Consider the following 18,179-nt stretch of genomic DNA (forward strand, 5'->3'; position numbering starts at 1 on the left):
ACTGTTGTGGAAGGTGTTAACATCGGGGCAAGTTGGACAAAGCATATATGGGAACTGTCCACGCTATTTGCCATTTTTTTCTAAACGTGAAAACCATTCTAAAATAAGAACATTTTGTACAAAAAAAAAAAAAAAAAAGTAGTCTGGCCATTTCACAGAGACAAGTATGACGTTAAGAGGACTAGTTAGACATGAGCAGTGATTCAGAGGAGGATGGGAGGAGTAGAAATTCTAGGAAGGGGGACAAGTGGGATGTTTGGGACACATTTTGGCAGAAAAGCCCAGGGAACTTGCTGGAAGATTGGATGTCAGTAATGAGACAGAGAGAGGGTCCAGGATGATTCCAAGTCTGGGGGGCCGGGCAACAGGAAGCATGGATGAGTCAGGGAGTGAGCTGGGCAGGAATGAGGCAGGCAACAGGACTCGAGGAGAAATCAAGGGTTCGCTTTGGATGTGTGAGGTCTGAAATGCCTACGAACCGTCTGAGCAGAGAGGTAAAGTCAATACATGGGAATAAATGAGTCTGCAGCTCAGAAGAGATCAGAGTTTAGGTACCGATGGGTCGTTATCAACAATAGGTATATGTATCCCCCAGGGAAGTGAGATACGGTCTGCAGGAGCTGGAGGGGTGGGTATTCTGGAGGGAGGTGAGGGAGAGGGGGAAGGAGAGATGGAAAAAGGACAAGAGCACAGGGCAGGCAGGGAGGGAGGGAGGTCAGTTAGGGAGTCCTGTCCATCACCAGATAAAAATCCTGCAACCTATCCCACTGCTGGGCATACACACCAAGAAAACCAGAGTTGAAAGAGACACGTGTACTCCAGTGTTCATCACAGCACTGTTTACAATAGCCAGGACATGGAAGCAACCTAGATGTCCATTGGCAGATGAATGGCTAAGAAAGCTGTGGTACATATACACAATGGAGTATTACTCAGCTATTAAAAAGAATGCATTTGAGTCAGTTATAATGAGGTGGATGAAACTGGAGCGCATTATACAGCGTGAAGTAAGTCAGAAAGGAAAACACCAATACAGTATATTAACACATATATATATGGAATTTAGAAAGATGGTAACAATGACCCTATATGCGAGATAGCAAAAGAGACACAGATGTAAAGAACAGACTTTTGGACTCTGTGGGAGAAGGCGAGGGTGGGGTGATCTGAGAGAATAGCATTGAACATGTACGTTACCATATGTGAAATAGATCGCCAGTCCAGGTTTGATGCACGAGACAAGGTGCTCAGGGCTGGTGCACTGGCATGACCCGGAGGGATGGGATGGGGAGGGAGGTGGGAGGGAGGGTCAGGATGGGAGACACATGTACACCCATGGCTGATTCATGTCAATGTATGGCAAAACCACTACAATATTGTAAAGTCATTAGCTTCCGATTAAAATAAATAAATTTTTTTTTAAATTCCTGTAACGTAACTAAGATTAGGTTAGTTTCACAGCTTTCACAACTCAAAAAGGATTTTTGATGGAGGCTTTGCAGTCAGGATGGTGAATGGCCAGGACAACGGGGCTGGGAGTATGTCATGGAATTGTATGAGGGAGCATATGCGTATGCTCATTCACTCGGTCCTGTTTGACTCTTTGCGATGCTGTGGACTGTAGCCCAACAGGCTCCTCTGTCCATGGGATTCTCCAGGCAAGAAGACTGGAGCGGGTTGCCATTTCCTCTCCAGCATGTGTGTATACACACTGTATAATACACGCACATATGTACGCATTTCACTTTGCACATTGTCTTTCCTTAAATATAGGTCCCTTTTGAACCCTGCTGTACTGTTGGTGGGAATGTGAATTGGTACAGCCCCTGTGGAAAAGAGTACGGAGGTTCCTCAAAAAACTAAAAATGCAGCTGCCATATGACTCAGCAATTCCACACCCAGGTATATACCCAGACAAAATCAAAAACATTAATTCAAAAAGATACACGCACTCCGATAGTCACAGCAGCGTTATGTACAATAGCCAAGACACGGACGCAAGCTAAGTGTCTACAACAGATGAATGGATGAAGCAGATATGGTATGTATATACAATGGAATACTGCTGGTGCTGCTAAGTCGCTTCAGTCGTGTCCGACTCTGTGCGACCCCATAGACGGCAGCCCACCAGGCTCCCCCGTCCCTGGGATTCTCCAGGCAAGAACACTGGAGTGGGTTGCCATCGCCTTCTCCTCAGCCATCAAAAATAATGGAATGATGGCATGTGCAGCAACATGAATAGACTTGGAGGATATTGTGCAAAGTAAAGTAAGTCAGACAGGGAAAAATAAATGCTGCACACTATCACTAGTATTTGGCTTCTATAAAGCGCAATAAACTAGTGAACATGACAGAGAAAAGAAGCAGAATGCAGGGAGAGGCAAGGGGGACGGGTAACAGAGCGGCAATGAGTTAAGAGGTCCAGACTATTATGTAGCAACTAAGCTACAAGGATATATTGCACAGCAGACGGAGTATAGCCAGTATTTTACAATAACGATAAATGAAGTATAACCTGTAAAACTTGTGATTCACTAATATTGTACACCTTTAAAAATTGCGAATCACTAATATTGTACACCTGTAATTTATAATACTGTGTATCAACTATACTTCAATGAAAAAATAGGTCCATTTCCAAGATCCTCGAGGATTTCTGACATATTGCATCATCACCTGCATCCCTTCACTTACAATCCATTTGCACAGCAAAATCCAGGTAACAAAGGGGAAACATTCTGTGCCAAAGGGCTTAATCTGGAGCTAATTACCACTGACAGGGGTAATGACTCTCCTGACTTGGATAGTCAGAAAAAACTCTTCCGGCTTAAGAAAAGAATGAGGTCAGTAAATCAAGTCCACCAATCTACCCAGAAAGGCAAAGCTCACAGCATTTAGTACAGACGAGAACATTTCCCCCTTGCACCCTAGCTTTCACGGGGCATTCACGGAGTCCTGTAGAGAGACTTCTGTATAATCCTGTAGGAGACTGGAGAGCTCTGAGTCACAGTCCCTGTGGGGTTTCTTACTGGGAGGTTTGACTGCAATGAAATCGGATGCTACATGATCCACGTTATGCTTTTAAGCGGGTGTTTTTCAAGCCGTTAAATCACCCAGAAACAAGGGGGTACGCTATTCCACTTACACCTTTCATCTGCTGACTTTCCTTCAGCCCTCCTCAAAGCTATTTCTCTGGGCTTTCAGAACGGATTTTCATGGGGACTTTCTGCCGGTGAGAGTATCACAAGTGCCTCTTGAAGACACATCATCTCTCGTTCCTGCTGGGAACCCTTTTCCTCTGCACAGAGAGCCGTGAATTCAAGGAGAAGTTGCAAATGGTGATTCGGGTGTTGTCGTTTTTTTTTTTTTTTTTTAAAGGATCCTGTCAGATAAACAAATACGGACTCAGAAAGTAGATTTCTTCGAAAGGATTATGATAAGGGAGGGAGAGGAAAGAGCCATTCAGGGAGAATGGCTACCTCGAGAAGGAAAACACTGACTGTAAAGACTGGGGCATCTCCAAAGTTAGACAGAAAGGGGGTTTCTATTATAACAATGACTAAGCAAGCCTGGAAAGAAGTGGGGTGAAAAGGTGGCCTGATCAGACAGTAGATCAGAGAACAGTTCACCCTGAGGCCAGCCTGTCTTCAGGAGGGGCTGCCTAAGTCATTTGGGCTGAGGGTGGGTCCAGGTTCGGGGTTCTGGAGGAAGCAGAGATGCTGAACCAAAGTCTGCTTATCAAGTGACTTATCTGCTTAGTCTATTCTGGCCGCTGTAAAAAAATGGCACCTTAATCATTTTCCGATATATACGTGTATCAAAGCCATCACCTTAAACTGAGACAATGTTATATGCCAATTACTTCTCAGCAAAGCTGGGGAAAAATATTAATACCATAGACTTAGTGGCTTATTAACAATGGAAATTTCTCTCAGTTCTGGACATTGGAAGTCTGAGATCAAGGCATCAGCGTGGTCAGGGGAGAGCCCTCTTCCTGGTTCATAGCTGGCAACTTCCTGCAGGATCCTCAGGTGGTTGAAAGGGTGAGGAAGCTCTCTGGGGTCTCTTTCATAAGGCCACTAACCTCATTCGTGACAGCTCCATCATGCAGTCACTTCCCGAAGACCCCCACCTTCCATTAACATCACCTTTAGGGATTTCTATTTCAATACATGAATTAGGAGACATCAACATTCAGACAATATCAATGAATATCCCGTCCCAGTTGATCAGTGAGGACAAAAATGTGGCTTATCATTTGAGGGACAATGAATGGGAATCTGGAGGGACTGTATCTGGCCTTGTTCCAGGCAAACATGGGATGTAGAGGGTGGAAAGGACACCCGCAAGTCCTAGATGAATAAGGGGGTCACCTGTAAATCCTATGTAACATTAAGCAGAGACACCACTTTGCCAACAAAGGTCCGTATAGTCAAAGCTATGATTTTTCCAGCAGTCATGTATGGATGTGAGAGTTGGACCATAAAGAAGCCTGAGTGCCAAAGAACTGATGTTTTTGAACTGTAGTGTTGGAGACTCTTGGCAATCCCTCGGACTGCAAGGAGATCAAACCAGTCAATCCCAAAGGAAATCAAATCTGAATATTCACTGGAAGGACTGATGCTGAAGCTGAAACTCCAATGCTTTGGCCACCTGATAAGAAGAGCCAGCTCATTGGAAAAGACCCTGGTGCTGGGAAAGATCGAAGGCGGGAGGAGAAGGGGAGGACAGAGGATGAGATGGTTGGATGGCATCACCGACTCGATGGACATGAGTTTGAGCAAGCCCAGGAAGTTGGTGACAGACAGGGAGACCTGGCGTGCTGCAGTCCATGGGGTCAGAAACAGTCAGACACAACTGAGCAACTGAACAATAATACAGGGATTGATTCCTTGAAGTCAGTGGTTTTCCAGAATTCAGATTTATTTTATTAAGTAAATTAATTAATAAAAAATGAATAAATATAAACACAGATGTAGATTTCTTAACCATCACAATTTTTCATGCTCAAGGCTTGGGTAAAGTATGATATTGTCAGTACAAATGAAAGAAAATTCTAAAGTATATAATCAAAGGACAAGGCACTTAATGGTGAGAAACAGAATCTAGGCAACCAGGAAAGCTTTCCATAAGTCATCCCCAGAAAAACACACTAATAAGACAAACCCATCTCGTCACTTCTTGAAATCAAATAACTACTGTTCTCTTATGTCAGGAGAAAATGAGAAATCCTATGAACTGGAAATGTCACCGTCCAGGTGACTATGAAAATGCCAAGCTCCCCTGCCATTTAGAGTTTCTTGGAGACTAAAACATACAGGAATATCAAATCTGTGAGCCATATAAACCTTGTGATCACCTTGAGACCAGATTGGAGGGAAGGACTGAAGCATGAAAACTCCCCACTTGCCTCTTCACCACTGCAGAGTCATTTCCTTTAACCCTTCATTAAATATATATATATATTTTACAATCCCCCCTTTAAAAGGTCCGTGCCTCTATTTAATAGTAGAAATATTGGAAATGGACCTGGAAGCAACCGTAAACGTTCATCGACACTTGAATGGACAAAGAAGATGTGGTACATGTGTACAGTGGAATATTACGAAGCCATAAAAAAGGAATGAGAAGTGAGCCATTTGTAGTGATGTGGGTGAACCCAGAGCCTGTCATCCAGAGTGAAATAAGTCAGAAAGAGAAAAACAGATATCACATATTATCACAGATATATGGAATTTGGAAAAAATGGTACTGATGAATCTATTGCAGGGCGGGAATAGGGGCACAGACTTAGAAAACCGACTTGCGGACACAGAAGGGGAAGGAGAGGGTGGGATGAACTGAGAGAGCAGTGCTGACATATATACACCCTGCTGCTGCTGCTCCTGCCAAGTTGCTTCAGTCGTGTCCGACTCTGTGCAACCCCATAGACGGCAGCCCACCAGGCTCCCCCGTCCCTGGGACTGTCCAGGCAAGAACACTGGAGTAGGGTGCCATTGCCTTCTCCAATGCACGCATGCATGCTCAGTCCCTTCAGTCGTGTCCGACTGTGTGTGACCCCATAGATGGCAGACCACCAAGCTCCTCTGTCCACGGAATTCTCTAGGCAAGAGTAGTGGAGTGGGTTGCCATTTCCTTCTCCAACATAGTAAAGCAATTCTATTCTAATAAATAGAACGGAATAAAAAATTTTAAAGTCAGAGCTTCCGGGAAGGACCTCAAACTGAGAAGAAGCCCCTGTTTTGATTTCGTTCGTTCACTTTAATGAAGAGTAGACAGAGGGCTTTTATCTCGATGCGTCTCGTGTAAGGACCACCCCTTTCCCAAAGCTCACCTGCCTTCCCCTCCACACCTCCCTGGGGGTGGATCTGTGTTCTTCACCACCTCACAGGCTGGTGGACACAGCGGAACCTGCCCTCTGGGGACTCGTACGAGCATGTGCATGCTAAGTCGCTTCAGTTGTGTTCAACTCTGTGACCCTATGGACAGCAGCCCACTAGGCTCCTCAGTCCACAGGATTCTCTAGGCAAGAGTACTGGAGTGGGTTGCCGTTTCCTTCTCCACTTGGGACTCTTAAAGTTTCCCATCTCAGTGGACTCCAAGTCAGGTACCGTGTAGTGGTAATGATTTGGATGGCTTGTATTGATTAAAAAGTAATGGCTCGAGTGGAGGACAGAGCACAATTCACAGTTTATGCTGCTCATTGCCAGTGCAGACATAAAATCACCACCGCCAAAATACATAAGCAGGATTGTCGTTTTCAATATAATGTTGCTATTCATGCTGCCTGTTTGGATTATATTTAACTTTACTTAGCTGCACATTAAATCTATCATGGAGAAATCAATCCCATTATCTTTGTTATTGAAAGCTCTTTATACATCCGAGCAATGACTCTATTAAATATGAATTGAGGAGAAACTTGGCAGCCAGTTTCTAAAGGAAGCTGAACTACACCAGAGGTTACAGGCTGTGGACTCTCTAACCACCTAGAAAAAGAAGACGTGTCCCAGGGCTTTCACTTGGATTATCCCTGCTTAATCAAGGCCAGTAGCATTCTGGAGCCTGGGCCTCTGTGTCCAAGAATTGAATTCAATGAATGCTGTAAGCAAGGGGGTTAAAGTTCATTTCCACCCACTTAAGTTATAACACCAGTAGAGAGCCTACATAAACGTTTCCATAAACGCACAGAATCTACTTGTGTCTATTAACAGAGTTGAGGTGGCAAACACACGTTCCCACCACCACTCTTGACACTGCTTTGGGGGTGGAGTGGGTGGGGAGGGAGGCAAAGGCAGTTTACTTTCGGAAAAGAAATGATAAAAGACTCCTAGAGGGAAAAGATGGTTAACAGGTTTTCACAAGGAATCAAAATTTTAAAACAGACACAAACCATATCCAGCAAGTCAAACGCCATTTGCACCGGTTTCTGGCACACTTGCCAAATAAGATTCAGGGGAGATGGTGGGCAAGGAGGTCTGAAGAGACGACTCCTTGAGAATGCGTGACACGATTCTCACAGCTCAGTCCTACAAGCGGGAGATCTTACGAGCGGGAGCCACTTAACATTTATTTATATTAGTGATACTTACCGTGGCCAAACCCACACAGGCTGGGTGAGTTAGAAGTACCATCGTAGAGAAAAAACACTATCAGATTGTTTTCATCTCAAGGTTTTTTCAAGGTTTTTAAAGGAAAGCGTTAGATTTCAATGTGCATTATAAATAAAGGGCATGAAGTCTCCTTAGATGAATAACATTTTATCTAGTTAACTCCCCATTAACCTCAAGCAGATTATCTACAATTCAATTTGATGCAATTATTGACTATCACAAGGCCCCACCACGCTAACTGCTGCAGATAAGAGAATAAAACAGCAACCCTGCTGTCCTGCGTATTCAAAGTCTAATGGAAAGAAAAATGCATAAGCAACCAATTACAATGAAATATGATAAACGCTCCTTGGAGAAGAACAGCAAAACCAGTCTGCTTTTTTGTGTGTGTGTGTGGGGGGAGGGGTGTTTGCCAGAGGCTGAAGAAGGTATCAGAAAGTTAAACACGGACAAGATGACAGTTGAGCTGGGCATATAATGAAAATGAAAGTTGCTCAGTCATGTCCAACTCTTCATGACCCCGTGGACTATATACAGTCCGTGGAATTCTCCAGGCCAGACTACTGGAGTGGGTAGTCTTTCTCTTCTCCAGGGGATCTTCCCAACCCAGGGATGGAACCCAGGTCTCCCACTTTGCAGGCGGATTCTTTACTAGCTGAGCCAGAAGGGAAGCCCAAGAAGACTGGAGTGGGTAGCCTATCCCTCCTCTAGCAGATCTTCCCAACCCAGGAATGGAACCGGGGTCTCCTGCATTGCAGGCGGATTCTTTACCAGCTGAGCCACCAGGGAAGCCCCAGGCATATAGTCCTCTGGGCTTTAAAAAAAAAAAAAAATGGGGGATGGATATTCCCAGCTGAAAACCAGGGTGAGTGCAATGTAGGTTGCAGCACGGGACACACAGAGGCGAGAATAAGGCAGGAACTGCAGGGGCAAGGGAGGGACAAGGCAGGAAGCCTCATCAACAGTTCATACTCGGTGGAGTGGGTTGCCAGGATCTGTGCTTTAAGACCCATAGCTCAGGGTGGGGGATGATCAGAATAGTGGGATGCCGACGGTCCAGAGACCCCTTGGGCAACCAAATGATGAGGGACATCTAGGCAAGAGCACTTTAGAGCACCAGGCAGGAAAACATGAGCAACTGTAAAGACTCCACCGAGGGCACTTGATGACCAGGCAGAGACGTGAATTCAGCAAGGAAGACCCTGAACGCGACATGTCCTCAGCTAGGCAAGTGGAGAGTGTCACGGCTCACTGTGCTAGGAAATACTGGAGGAGGTGCAGGTGGGAGGGGACTCGATGGGGACCAGGTGTATCCGCTTTTGGGGACCACCGATCATGAGTGGGATATAGGACATCCAGGTGCACACAGATGACCACAGGCTCAGAAGAGGACTGTTGTTCTTCAGTTGCTCAGTCGTGTCTGACTCTTTGTGACCCCGTGGACTGCAGCACGCCAGGCCTCCCTGTCCATCACCAACTCCCGAAGCTTGCTCAAACTCATGTCCATCGAGTCGGTGATGCCATCCAACCATCTCATCCTCTGTCATTCCGTTCTCCTTGCCCTCAATCTTTCCCAGTATCAGGGTCTATTTCAATGAGTCAGTTCTTCGCATCAGGTGGCCAGAGTATTGGAGTTTCAGCTTCAGCATCAGTCCTTCTAATGAATATTCAGGGTTGATTTCCTTTAGGATGGACTGGTTGGATCTCCTTGCAATCCAAGGGACTCTCAAGAGTCTTCTCCAACAGCACAGTGTAAAAGCATCAATTCTTCAGCTTTCTTTATGGTCCAACTGTCACATTTGTACATGACTACTGGAAAAACCATAGCTAGTGATGGAAAACAGACTTGAGCACCATCATCACATGGAATCTGATAAAGATGCAGCAGTCCTTTAAACACATCTCCCAGAAGCAGGGCAATTCAAGAAGCCCTGAGCAAGGCGTGAACCCAGTTTGGAAAATGTTTCCTCCTCCTCCTCTCCTTCATAAGGCCTCCGAATACCAGTTTCTACCTCTCTCTTCCAGGAGAAACGTTTGCACGTCCTGTTTGGATTCGGGAGTTTTCTTTGCGATTTCAGTGCTGGGTCATCTGATTCAAAGCTGCTTCTCAGCTCATGAAGTGAACCTCTCCCTTCCGCATGGACAGACACTCAACAGTTCTCCTGAGTTCTGATCTGCACCTTTTGGTCTTGACTTTGCGTTTCAAGGAGGGCAACTTGTACGACAGCTTCTGAGAGGAAGAGATGACAGTGGTGATGTGACCGAGTACAAGTTTGCTCTGCTCGCTGCCCAACGGGCCAATGAATCTGAGAGATGAGAGAGGTTCAGGCAAGGAAGAGACTTTAATCGGGGAGCTGGTAGACCGAGAAGATGGCAGGCTAGCGCCTCACAATAACCATCTGATTGGGGCCTGCATGCCAGGTTCCTCTATGGATCAGAGGTTGGGGAGGTGAGGAAGCAAAGTGAAACGGCCATTCATCTTGCAAACATCTCCTAGAATGGCGAGCCTCAGGCAGGGGATGTGTTTCTTCCTTCCTGCCATCTACAGGGGGACAGGGTTCTGAACAAAGTCAGGCAGATGGGCAGGAGATTCTCTGAGGCAGGTCATCATGTACGATTATGACAACAAAAGCAATGAAAAGCAAGTCAAAGAAACAGTTCTAACGCGGAGTCAGAGTTGGCTGCTGGTCTGCAACAGTTTCCCTTGCTGCTCTGAACAGCTTTGCTGGTGACTCAGCTGGTAAAGAATCTGCCTGCAATGTGGGAGACCTGGGTTTGATCCCTGGATTGGGAAGATCTGCTGGAGAAGGGAGAGGCTACCCACTCCAGTATTCTTGGGCTTCCCTTCTGGCTCAGCTGGTAAAGAATCTGCCAGCAGTGCAAGAGGCCCTGGTTTGATTCCTGGGTCTGGAAGATCTGCTGGAGAAAGGGATAGGCTACCCAATTTAGTATTCTGGCCTGGAGAATCCCATGGACCATATAGTCCATGGGGTTGCAAAGAGTCGGACACGACTGAGTGACTTTCACTCACTGCAGCAGTAAAAGGAGAATGCTGTACTCGGCACCCAGGGAAACATCAACATTTTAATGAGCGAAGGAAAGCTGGAGAAGGAGGGCAGGGAGGCAGGCTCTGGGAACAGAGATGAGATGGTAAGAATTCTCGACCAGAGAGTATTTCCAAGACGTTGATGTTGGCTACTTGGAGCCAGGCGGAGAGTTAACCTCTGCAACTGCAGTTTGCAAGGGGAACCACCCCTTTGTCACCACGAGGATCTCTGGCATGCAGTACTTGTTACCTTCCCAGTATCAATTTGCCTTTTCTACTGACTGTCAGAATCCTGTATTTACATAGACCAGCAACATTTCCAGCCAAGAATACTCATTATCATAACCTCTCCAGTAGCTGAAGGAGGCAGGGAGGAAACTGGGATTAAACAAGATTCTAGATCATGAGACAGAGGGAGAAGTCCCTGGGTCAGGAATCCATATGTGAATCAGAAGATACAAAGGCTGGAACAGGAAGGATTTAATACCTGATCATTCAAACAGATCATTGAAAACGTGATTTTAGGGTATCACAATATTTTTGCAAAGGACAAGAAATACAGAACTTGCTCTTTATGACTCATGACCTTCTTTTAAATGGGAAGAACGAAATGCTATTGAGGTTCTTTTTTTTTTTTTTTTTTTTCAAGATGCCCTGCCTTTTGGCATACGTATCTGGACCAAAATAACTCAGCAGCAGGAACTTCCAGTCTCAGGGAGCCGTGAGTGACATCTCAGACTCTTAGGAATGTAGGGCTGCTGGGGCCTGGCTAGCAGAGCTGACCTCTGGCAGGACAGAGCCTTTTCAAAGAAGAATGGAGGAGCTGTGCTTCTGCAGTGGGTATTTCCCAACACCAGTGTGTCAGTTAGCTACGGCTGCATAACAGACATCCCCAGTGTTTTAAAGGAACAAGGACATATGACTTCTCATGACTGTGGGGGGTGACTGGGCACTTCAGCTGATTTGCCCAAGCTCTCTCATATGGCCGTAGTTATCAGCTGAACATCCTAAGAGGGCCTTACTCAACTGTCTGAGGCCTTGGAGCAGATGCTAGGATGCTGGGAATGGCTGCCCCCATGCCCCCCCGCCCCACCCAATGTGGTTTCTCCTCTCTGGACGCCTCATAAAGGATGGTCTCAGGATTCTAAGGGTGGAAGCTGCAAAACTTCTGGAGGTCCTGACTGGTAGGTTCACCATGTCCCATTCTACTAGACAGAAGGAAACTGCCCCAGATTTGAAGGGGTGGAGAAAGAGACCCCACCTCTAAGCAAAGGAGCTGGCAAGAGTCAGAGGCCATTTCAATTCACTTCAGAAACTTAGAAAGCCCTCACGCCTCCACCCAGCCCAGTCCCATGCCAGCCTGGACAAAAACTGATGGTTAATTAAGAGCCCCCATCGCCTTACAGAACTTCAACAGGGCCACCCCAAAGTGGGATTTTCTACAGCGCACTCTTCCAGCTGAAGTGGCAGAAGGAAATAGAATGCCATGTAAGAGACGACAGTTTGAAGGGAAAGTGTTAACAGGCATCTTTAACTGGAGTAGGAACCACAGTCAGACGGCAGGGCTGTAAATTTACAGACATCATCTGCAAAGTTTGGCGATTCTTCATGTGACATTTACTAGTTTTAAAAAACAACTGATTATAAATGCAGGAGACAATACCCTCAATAAATCCCTTCATATCAGAAATTCCCAATTAATAAGTGACAAGCTACAGACAGTTGGCATGTATATTTCTACACTTCTAACAAGAGTTCACAAAGGCTCATTATCATCACCCCATCAATACATGGAGTCAATATAACCCACCTTACAGAGTCTGCCTGATACTCAGATATGTTACTGGGTGCCCATTTCACTGAGCTGTCTGGAACGTAAGTAATCGATAGCATTCAGTGTAATAAAAACTATTACTATGCCATCAAAAGAGTCTATCTTTCCAGTAGGAGTAAATGCTGTATTTCATTTCAGAAATCAGAACAACAATCCATTTTTGCTTTTCTATAGGATATAATAACAAAGGTTGGTGTATGTAGGGTATATAACACACACAGGCTATCAGGGTGGCCTCAACCAAAACTTTTGGAGTGAAGGAGTTGCAGTCTGCCTTTAGAGTGACTTAATTCAATAAACACAAAAACAATGCTTGCCTTATGCCATGGACTGTTCTAGAGAGTTTATGGACATTATTAATCATTGCTCCCCAGAACAAACCTATAAAGTGGGTATTTTCATTGTTACTGTCATTCATTCGCTAAGTCACGTCCAGCTCTTTGTGACCCCATGGACTGCAGCACACCAGCCCTCCCTGTCCTTCACCTTCTCCCAGAGCTTACTCAAACTCATGTTCATTGAGTCAGTGATGCCATCCAACCATCTCATCCTCTGTCGTCCCCTTCTCCTCCTGCCCTCCATCTTTCCCAGCATGATGACCTTTCCCAGTGAGTTGGCTCTTCACATCAGGTGGCCAAAATATTGAAGCTTCAGCTTCAGCATCAGTCCTTCCAGTGAATATTCCAAGGATTTCCTTTAGGATTGACTGGTTTGATCTCCTTACAGTCTAAGGGACTCTCAAGTGTCTCCAGTATCACAGTTGATGAGCATGAATTCTTCTTTGCTCAGCCTTCTTTATGGGCCAACTCTTAAATCTATACATGACTACTGGAAAAATCATAGCTTTGACTGTGCTTTGCTGTGCCGAATTGCTCAGTCATGTCTGACTCTTTGCGACCCCATGCACTATAGCCCACCAGGCTCCCCTGTCCATGGGATTCTCCAGGCATGAATACTGGAATGGGTTGCCGTTCCCTTCTCCAGGGGATCTTCCTGACCCAGGATGGAACCCAGGTCTCCCACACTGCAGGTGGATTCCTTACCATCTGAGCCACCAGGGAAGCCTCCGTATAGCTTTGATTATACGAACCGTCATTATGTACATTTTAAAGACAAAGAAGTCCAGGCATGGAAAGAAGTCCGTGGCAGTAAATGGAAGAGCTGTGACTCCAGCACAGAAGGTTCTGCTCTAAGAATCATTGCTCTGGCCTTTACCCTGTCTTCGACTCCACATCCTGCTGACCAACTCCTCACTCGAAGCTCAGCATGGCGATGTAGATAGCAAGGTGCGTCCTGTGTTAAATTAAAAGCCCATGAGAACTAATGTACCAGAGAATGCCGTGTGTGGCACTGGCCTGAATATCAGTGCTTTACGGATGAAAAAACAAGTATAAACTTAGTTTATAGGTTTATGAAGCTTTGTTCTAGATGTTCAGTTGCTTTGTTGTAAAAATATGTATCAGCATGCCTAAGGGGGAGGGGGGACTGGAGAACACTAGGGTTCAGGACTGTAAGTTCAAGGTCGTCTGTCTTTAGACTCCAATTTGGCCGAGAGGGACCTTGGATCATGTAGACCTATAACTGTCCAATTCTGACTTCTGAAAGCAAAAATGCTGCTGACAAGAGGCAGTGATCTGAGGACCAGCTTCATTCCATGGGCAGTAAGAACAAAGAGAGGATGCAGGAAGACAATTACTCCATTTTTATGAAAACGGGACACGCTGCGTGTATGTTTACTAATGTTTCTCTGCAAAACACTGAGAAATGCCCATGATCATAGCTCTGCTTTGGTTTGATTTAAAACTGAAGATGAATCATAGAAGCTAAAGGTGACGAGGTCTCCTCTTCCGAGCCCTCACATTTATCCTTCAGTTCCCTGCAGTTACAAAAAAAAAAAACAACAACTTTGCAGCAAATGGAGTTCCTTCTCCCATGAAGCCAAAAAGTACTGGGTGTGGGTGGTGGTCTTGGCAGCAACTGGGAGACTTCTAGGAGCGAGAAAGTCCTCCAAAGAGACATTGTGCGGCGTTAAGAATTCAGCCCATGATGATCAATTCAAACAGCAATCAGGAATGTAAAGAGGGTCCCCTCTGCTTTAATACTGTCATGAAAAGTAGAAGTCAAGTTAATCTGGGAGCCTGGCTCAGCTGCCACTGACCTCCACCCACGGCTCAGTGGAATGATAAAAAGGCACATGCTTGCTAAAATGAGTTTATGCTTTAAGGTCATTTTAATCCTAGCGGTCTGTTCCAAAGAGCAGAGCATTCTTTAAAAGCTTTATACTGTGATTAGATGATTGGGGTTTTAGGGCTGAAGTGCTATTTTTCCTTCGGCAGAGATCTGCAAAAAATTGAATAACTTTTCAACAAATAGTTGACTGAAATGAAAAAGCCTTTCATTTTTCTTCGTGTGATTGCAACCTTGACCGTATCATCACTGGACTCAGCTGCTTTTAGACGGCTTGGCTTAGCTAGGCAAGAAAATGCATGGAAAATGCCTTCATCTAAAAATACACAATTTTCCAAGGCACGTTTTGAGCGCAAACTAATTTCACCCATTCATTTAGGGACAGTCGGCCACAGGAGGTGAGATTATTAAGAGGATCTGCTTGTATACATATACGAGTTGTGGCCAACTCTTTGCAGCTCTATGGACTGTAGCCCACCAGGCTCCTCTATCCATGAGATTCTCCAGGCAAGAATACTGAAGTGGGTTGCCAACGCCCTCCTCCAGGGGATCTTCCCGACCCAGGGATCGAACCCATGTCTCTTGCATCTCCGGCACTGGCAAGCGGGTTCTTTACCACTAGGACCACCTGGGAAGCCCATCTCCCCATAGATGGGCCTCGTTTCAGGAGACTGAATTTCCCAGGGGAGACAGTCTAGGGTCCTGGCTCACAAGTCTGTGTCCGGACAGCCTAGAAGTTTCTACGATGCAGTCCATGATTTTTTTTCCAACAACATGGGTTACGTCTTAACTTCTGTGTTTGACAACAGGGAAAGTAAGCGTGAGACGCTGTCCCGAGGGATCGTGCACAAACGCTGCACAAAAATACAATCCAGTTCTGTTCGATGGTTTAGTTTTTCTTGGGAAACAGAAACCATAAGGATGTCCCCCTCAGGGACTCAAAAAAGGACAATAACAGTGAAGAGCAAGTCCCGGGCAACAGTCTCCGAGCACGTCCAGAGTCAGCACAGATGCCTGGCATCCAGGGAGATGGCAGATAGAATGAAGACCCTGTGGAAACCTAGGGGTCCACGTGGAGGGACCCAGTGGACAAACGCACCCGGTGGTTCCTGCCCGGCTCTGGTGTGAGTTAGGACTGGCACCAGTATCGAAGAATGAAGGTCTCTCCTTGGACAGGGTGAGAAATCAAATCGTGATGTCCTATGTCGTCCGGTGACACCCATGATCAGATTTTTTTTTTTTCCTCCAAGTGGCCCTGGATTACCCAGGAGGCCCCATGGGAAACTGATTTTTTTCCAAGTCTTTGCTCGAAAGGCACTTGTCACTGGGGCCTGCCCTTGTCACGGGATGAAATGTGCCCTTGCCCAAGCCCCTCTTCCCCACCACCCTTGTGGCCTTCCAGCAACACGTGATGTACGTTCCTCCACGAATCGGGCTGTTTGCCGGTCTCCCCCACCAAGGCTGGAATTTACATGAGGACAGGAGCTCTGTCACCTGCATTGAGGAGGCGCCCGTGACTGGTCCGTTAGGACTGGTACCTACGCATGCTGAGAGGCACCATGGCACGCCTGTCTGGGCAACAGGGTTTTAGAGAGCCCCCCATCTCTGGGGTCACACAGAGTCCGACATGACTGAAGCAACTTAGCAGCAGCAGCAGCAGCAGCCCTATCCTAAACTCACTGAGACATCTCAGCTGAGTACTGGGGGTGGGCGGGTGGATGGGAACTCGGCCAACCGCAAAGTGAGATAAAGACACTGCAAGCTTGTGAGTGGGGAAAAAAAGAAAACGGTGGAGGTGGTAGGGAGCAGGAAGTCTCAGAGGAGTGAGGAGATGTGCAGCATGGATGTGGTAAAGAAAGCAGACAGAAAACCACACAGGTCCAGCTGGGCCCAGGCTGCTGCTGCTAAGTCGCTTCAGTCGTGTCCGACTCTGTGCGGACCCCATAGACGGCAGCCCACCAGGCTCCCCTGTCCCTGGGATTCTCCAGGCAAGAGCACTGGAGTGGGTTGCCATTTCCTTCTCCAATGCATGAAAGTGAAAAGTGAAAGTGAAGTCGCTCAGTAGTGTCTGACTCTTCTCGACCCCATGGACTGCAGCCCTCCAGGCTCCTCCAGGGGGGCAAAAACCACAGAGAGACTTACTTACGGGTCTGAAAAGGCGAGACACCACACTGGACCTGAGATGAACAAAAGGTTTGAGTGAGCCTTCCTAGAGTCAGGTATTGACAAAGAACTTTCCAGTCATACAAAAAGTCAAGCAGGGCCCGGCAAGATGGGCTTTTCCCCCTCAATTGCAATGGAAATGTGAGCTGTTCATCACCCCAGTTTAGTTTCCAAGGGGGCGGTGGCCCAAGGAAGCAGCTCAGAGGATGTCACAGCCAAGATAACAGACTGCAGTCCCGCTCAGAACAGAGCCCCGTCTACGCGTCCGTGACTAAGGATGCTCTCCGTCTTCCAGTAACTGTAGAAAAAAGGGAGGGACTGGCAAGCCAGACATCCTCGGGATTCATTTCTAAAGGTCTGACAGGGACTGGGCATGCTTCCTCACGCACACTCCCCTCTTCTGCATCGGCAAAGTCTGGCTCTCTGTTCTCCTGATTCACTAACATTCTGGTGGCCGCTTTCCTCAGGTGTCTGGTAAGTAGATTCTTTCCAAGGACTGTCTTGGGGGACTTGCATTTTTACACACGTGAGAGACATTTCCTGTCGACCTTTCCATGACCTGTCGACGTGGGAAGCTTTTCTGAGAGAATCAAAGCAAAGAGCTGGCGCCTCCTTTATTAATTTTTTTTATTTTGTTGCTTGTTTTTCCTTTTTATTTTGAACACTCCACTGATTTCAACTAACCACAGACACAAAAGCCTCCCTTTCCCCCATTGCTTGTCGTCCACTCCTTATGTTCTTTGTGTCAATGCACCATTTAAAAAAAAAGAAAAACAATCTCCAATTTCACTTTTTAAATAGCTTTTCTCAAGGAGGGCTGCTACAAGGTAAATGCAAATGTGGAATTCCTGGGTATATACCCTGGAGTCTTTCCCTGACCATTTTTGGCCTTGATGAATTCATATTTAAACCAAATCCCTCCGGAAATGCATTTATCAAATTGAGTACCACAAAATACGAGATGCAATACTTAGCAAGGCGCCCCAGGACCTGTGATCAAGAGCCATCGTTCCGCGCTCCGAGACACGGAATCCATTTTCCTATACTGTGTGACATAAAATAGCTCTTTTCAATTCATACTTGATACGGACAACGTTTAACGTGATTCTGCCTGAAGAGTAGCGGGCTGTGGTTCATTCTCGCCAAACTCCGTGCATACAAACGACCGCAGCGGCTTCATGGACCTCGGCGGGAGAGACAGCATCGTTCTGGAGTTACAGACGGTGGGCAGCTAGAGCAGTGGCTCCTTTAGGAGATGAAGAAAGCTCTCAGAGAACACTAGGTCACGCAGCACGCAGACCTAGATTCCGCCAAGACAATCACACCAGGAGGCGTG

This window comes from Bos indicus x Bos taurus, chromosome X, assembly GCF_003369695.1.
Source record: "Bos indicus x Bos taurus breed Angus x Brahman F1 hybrid chromosome X, Bos_hybrid_MaternalHap_v2.0, whole genome shotgun sequence".
NCBI lineage: Eukaryota > Metazoa > Chordata > Mammalia > Artiodactyla > Bovidae > Bos > Bos indicus x Bos taurus.